Source organism: Lactuca serriola, chromosome 3, assembly GCF_051521515.1.
Source record: "Lactuca serriola cultivar US96UC23 chromosome 3, Lser_US96UC23_V15, whole genome shotgun sequence".
Taxonomy (NCBI): Eukaryota; Viridiplantae; Streptophyta; class Magnoliopsida; order Asterales; family Asteraceae; genus Lactuca; species Lactuca serriola.
Window position 1 is genome coordinate 301,706,416 of NC_136410.1, and position 6,416 is coordinate 301,712,831.

The following is a 6,416-nucleotide window of genomic DNA, read 5'->3' on the forward strand; positions in this document are numbered from 1 at the left end:
AACCGGGCAGAATTTCGTCTCGGGAAACGGATTTCCTCGGGATTCTCGGGAATAAAAATGACCTTTGGGACTTGAGCAAAATGACTGGGGCTTCGGGTTAGAACGGGCACGGAAAACGAGGCAAAAACGCACAAGAGAGGAGAGAAATGGAGCCCTCTCTTCGGAACCCTCGCATCCCTTTTATAGGGGATGGAACCGCCTCGGTATGCGGGGCGTACGCGTACGTCGTGCATGACCGAGTCCTCGACTGCCTCGGATTTTGGATAGGACAAGGGGTAGCATCGCATAGGTCGGGACGTGGACGATCCGAGGCCTAGGCCTTGAGTACGCGGGGCGTACGAGGGTACGCAGGGCGTACTTCGGCCCTATCTGCTGACTCCCTTCGGATAATACCAAACAATTATAATTAAATTTATATTAAATTTAATTAATAAACTTCTAAAATTCATATCTTCTTCATACGAATTCCGTTTTTGATGGTCTTTATATCCACGCATAGGTGAGACTACGCTCTACAACTTTCGTTTAAACTCCTTCGGAAAATTTCGAAATTATTTTTATTATTTATTTTTAAAATGTCGTGATTAAGAAATTTCTTTAGAAATTCATAACTTCTTTATCTGACGTCGGTTTTTGCCAGACTTTTTACCGCTGAATTACGATTGTCGAGACCTTCGATTCTCGTTTAGGTCATTCCGGCCAAAAGTCGCTCGATCTCTGATTCGAGTTTTTAGCTGCCTGCTGCTAAGCCGAACTTGGAAAAATTATAACTTCAATACACGAAGTCGGATTTGGGCGTTTTTTTACGTACGATTACGGTTTAAAGACATCTATCACAGTAGGTAATTAAATAGAAACTTTTTGGACATTTTATTTTCAAAGTTAATTTCATTATCACAAAAGTGGTTACAATAATTGACTTTTTAGGTCATTACATAGAGTTGAAATATCGGGTTGTCACACCATGGAGGGGTAAAATGGTTCTTTACCCATTCCAAGTGTTAGAGAGAAAGAGAGAACAGCCTTTCGTGTATTGATTATGAGTAGACTATTAATTAGATATAATTATCCTATGTGTTAAGCGGAGTCTAGTTTGAGATTCCTGAGTACGTCACTTTTACTTGCTCACTTTTGAGGTGAGTTTTCCCAATATACTTACCATCAGTGGTATCCTTGCGTGACTGAGATGTCTTATGTGCGTATCTATGTATTTTAGTACTCTGCATTTTGTCTTTGTGGTTTATGCTTATTGTTATAAACTTATTGAGTAAGGGTTGGAGGATCCACTCGAGTTAGGGGTTGACTCGACGAGCTGGACCTTCACGAGACTTATAAGGAACGAGTTAACTCGACGACTCATATGAGTGCACTCGGCAAGTCAGGTCAAACCTGGGCTGTTGACTTGAGTTTGACTTATGTTGACTTTAGGGTTTGGTCAGCATGAGTAATGGAGACCGTGGAGGGGTAAAATGCTCTTTTACCCATTCGAAGAGTTAGAGAGAAAGAGAGAACAACCTTTGGTGTATTGATTATGAGTAGACTATTAATTAGATATAATTATCCTATGTGTTAAGCGGAGGCTAGTTTGAGATTCTCGAGTACATCACTTTTACTTGCTCGCTTACGAGGTGAGTCTTCCCACTATACTTACCATGAGTGGTATCCTTGCCTGACTGAGATGTCTTAAGTGCTTATCTGTATATTTTGGTATTCTGCATATTGTCTTTGTGGTTTATGCTTATTGTTATAAACTTATTGAGTAAGGGCCGGAGGGTCCACTTGAGTTGTGGGACCGGAGGGTCTCCACTGGAACACATTGACCAGAGGGTCGTATTGAGTTAGCCTCGAGTGGCTAATGCGTTATGTGTGGTATTTTGGGGAACTCACTAAGCTTCATGCTTACCGTGTTATGTGTTATGTGTTTCCGGTACTTCTCAGGATCGCGGGAATGCACCAGCTTGATTGTACACACACCCACATTGAATATTTGTTTTTGGAGGATGCTGGATTTGATATATATATATATATATATATATATATATATATATATATATATATATATATATTGTAGGGTTCATTATGTGTTGCGTCTTGGGCTCGATCATTCACAGCGATTATAGTTTTATCGATTGTAACCCTAAAAGCCTCTACAGTGGAAGTTCTTTATCGAGCTCTGCTGAGGTGTGAATCTATTGAATCATTCAGCTTATTGTTGATTCATTCTCTTGTTTGTTATTCTGTTTGCATTATTCTGATTAACCTGTGTGAGATCTAAACGATCAAAGAGTTTTTCAACTCATCAATTGGTATCAGAGCGGGAGATTGTGTAATTCATACACATCTCTTCTATGAAAGAAGTGATTATGGTTCATTCCGCATTCATTGATATTTATTGAGCCGTAACTCCATAATTGACGTATCTCATTAATTATTCATCTTGCCCTAATATTACGTATTACAAAGTCTGATCTTATAACAGGTTAAACGATCAAGCATGGACGATTCTTAATCCAATCCCATCAACATCTCTAACAGCATCAGATCAACAACCAAGATCCCAATCCTCTACTCTCAAGACTATGAAGTGTGGATGCACCATTTTGAAGATTACGTTATTGGATCAGAAGATAACTGGTATCTGATATGGGAAGCTATCATAGCTGGCCCCTTCGCTCACTCAAGCACTTCAAGAATCATTAAAACTCAGAAGGAGTACAATGATCTATTAAAAGATGTGAAGGACGTCGCTCAGGACGAAAACGAGAAGTTCTAATGCAACATTAAGTCATTGAGACTAATTCGATTCGCCCTTCAATCTGACACATTTCGGTTAGTAAGTTCTTGTGGTTCAGCAAACGAAATCTGGGATTGGCTGTGAGAGTTGTATTCCACAGATGAAGATCTGGAGCACTCGATTCAGACCCTACTTCTCTCTGAATTTGGAGAGTTCAAGCAGAAGCCAGAGGAGGTTGTTACACAAACATTCGACCGATTCAATCATCTTCTTAGTAAGATGATCAAAAATAACATAGAAAGAAAGCTCATCGAACAGAAGGTCACTTTTTTAAATGGCCTATGACCCGAATGGAGGGCGATTGTGTCAACGGTTAAAGCGCATGAGCAGTTCAAATCATATTCTTTGGCGAAACTGGTGGGGATTCTGAAATCCCAGGAAAAGATTGTGCTACAAGAAAAGAGCGTGGTTTCAAACTTGGGGTCTTTGGCCCTTCTATCTAAAGGTAAGAGTGCAGCAAAAGAAGAAGAAGATCTGAATCTGGGAGACTATGATCTGACATCTGAAGATTATGCAATGATGGTGTCAAATCCCAGGAGGTTCATCAAGAAGAAGTTCCCTACAAACAAGAACCGAAATTGGTAGGGAAGCTACAGCTCTGAAAAAGTGAAAGAGGAGCCGAAGGTTGAAGAACCAAAGAAAGAAGCGAAGGGTGAAGCTGATTCTAGTGTCAACTGTTTTTACTGTGGAGGGAAAAATCACTACGCAAAAGATTGTGTGTTGAAGAAAATGGAAGAGAAAGAAGAGGAGAAGGATGAAGAAGCAAGTCTCCTGAAAAGATTGGAGGAGATTAAAAGGAAGAAAGATACTACTAATCCCTCTATGAATGCTCTTGTTGTGCAGGATTCGGTAGATGGTGATGAGTTCGGTGGTGTACAGGTGTGGTCAACCGACTCAGAAGATGATGAAGTGAAAAAGCCTAGTCATGGAAAGGCTTATGTGGCGAAGAGTGGTGATGCTGGTGGAAGATGTTTGATGGTGACAGATGTATCCCAGATGAGGGGATACAACACTGATGGTGGAAACGAAGTGGCTAAGGAGCGAGAGGAGGTGTGCTTTACAGCGAAGCCTCTCAGTGTGCAGATCAGTGAACTAGATGAATTGATCATGAAGGTACAATCCATTTTTGTTTCGATTAAAATTCCACATACATCACATGAAAACGAATTAAATAACTTGAATTCAAGAATTTCAAATCTGGATAGTTGTTTAACTCAAACGCGTGTCACGAATTCTAATCTGACTGACCAAATAAGCAAGGTATCATCCAAGAGTGAGGAGCGAAGAATGTGGATTGAGCAAAAGGAGTTGGAGTTGGTTAAGTCTAGGGATGAAAATATCTATTTGCAAAGAGACAATCTAAAGTTAAAACAGAGAAATGTTTTTTGTTTGATTTCAAAAAGACTTCATACTAACATTACTCAACTGCATTTAGACTGTGAAATAGGCCAGAAGATACATCGCATGATTTTACCCTTCCTTGAGCTAAAGGAGGATGAAATCGATGCCGAAGCATACAACTGTGAAAGTGTTGTATCTTCAGATGATGTAAATCCCACTTATATGTTTGGTCTGGACAAAATTGAATCATTTATAAAGTCCAAAGACCATAAGGACATGCTTAAGAATCTTTTGGATGAAAGTGATAGGTTGAAACTCAGAGTCGAAACTATACAAAAATTTGACTCATTGAGTACCAAATTAAGTTCAAAAAATAAAATTGATGTTGAAAATGCATCTGAACTTAATGAGGACGATGACATGAGTGAAATCTCTGTAGAGGATGAGGTTGATTGTTCACAGTTTATTAGGAGCGAACCTGAAAACCACGAAAACCTGATTTCTGAAAATTATGTGGAATTCGCTCGCCTATACAAAAATAAGTCCCTAATCCTTAAAGAGAAGGTCGTTGTCTACCAAAAGGTAAGAACCACTCCCAATCAGGTTTATAAGGTCACATGAGTAACCGAAAATCAGACAGCCGAACTCTCTGCATTGGTGAATGAAGATAATGCAGATGGTTGTGATGAGTTTTTCTGGTCTGCACCGATAGACAATGCAGACGAAACAGTTGGTTTATCGGAGCGAACATCATGGAAAGTCAAAGGTAGATATGTGGCAGAACCACTTAATAAACCTACCAACTTTGACGTGCCCAGTTCCAGTGGCACAAAAGAGGTTCCGGTAGAATGCGTCTCATCAACAAGCAAAACCTCTTCCATGGAAAGGGAACCAGTTGTTCAAAAGCCGAAACAAAAGGCAAATATTCACAGACAACCAAAACAGGTGAAAAATCAAAAGCAGCAGAGAAATCTAAGATATAAGAAAAATCTCTCAGAGCGAAAGCAATTCTGGCGCTCCCAAAATCCTCAATATACTCACTTTGATAGAAACTCCAAGCGAAAAGGATAAGAAAATAAGAGTAAAAGGAGCTTCGGTCCATTGGATCAAAAGAATCAGAGGAAGACTTTCGGGCCACAGAAAGAACAAAACCAGAAAGATAAGTTCGGTCCCGAAAGTAACAACAACCGAAAGCCTGGTTTCGGTCCACCAAACAACAACAGACAAAGACCAGAGTTCAGTCCATCAAGCTTTTACAGCAGAAGACCCAGTTTCGGTCCAGCAACCCACAACAACCAAAAAGCCAGTTTCGGTGCATCAACAAATAGCAACCGAAGGTCCTGGTTCGGTCCCTCAAATGATTACAACCGAAAGGTTCATTTGGAACCTCAAGTCAGGAAAGATTCTCATTCTAATTTCTATTCCTCTAATTCTTCTCGTTCTCATCCTCCTTCTAAGCCTAATTCTTGTCCTACACCAAGCTCACACTCGAAGAAGGATTTGAAAGGAAAAAGTAAGATTTCCTCAGCAGATGAAAACCGAAAGCAAGCTAAAGTCCAAACTCCTGAACCTAAATCCAAAATACATGCATCTAACACCAATAAAATCAAAGTGTTTACTATTAAGAGGAAAGATGAAACAACCTTAATAAAACGAACTTATCTTGTTGATGTTTCTCATACTATTCCTGTTTCTGTAAAAGGCTCACGAGGACCCAAGAAACTTTGGGTTCCTAAATCTGCTTAATTCTTGCAGGTTATAAGTGACGAGCAGTTCGACGAAGAATGGTACATAGACAGTGGCTGCTCACGGCATATGACAGGAAGGAAGGAAGAGTTAAGGGAGTTTTGGTCCCTTCAAAACGGTGGTAACGTCAAGTTTGGTAACAATTCCTATGGAACGATAAAGGGTTATGGGGTGATAACTAATGGAGACTTTACAATCAGGAAGGTAGCTTATGTAGAGTGGTTGCAACATAACCTCATCAGTGTGTCTCAACTGGTGGGAGGTACAGGTCTCAAAGTATCGTTCGATGATGAAGGTTCAGAGATAATAGAGAAGAAATCCAACAAAGTCATTCTCAAGTCAGATCGAAAAGGTGAAATGTTCCCTCTGAATCTCAAACCAATCAAAGGGAATCCATCCATATGTCTATTGTCCAAAGCCCATTCAGACGAAAGTTGGTTGTGGCACAGAAGGCTCTCACACCTCAACTTCAAAGACATCAACAAGTTAGTCAACGGTGGTCATGTTCAGGCACTTCCACTGCTCAACTTCAATC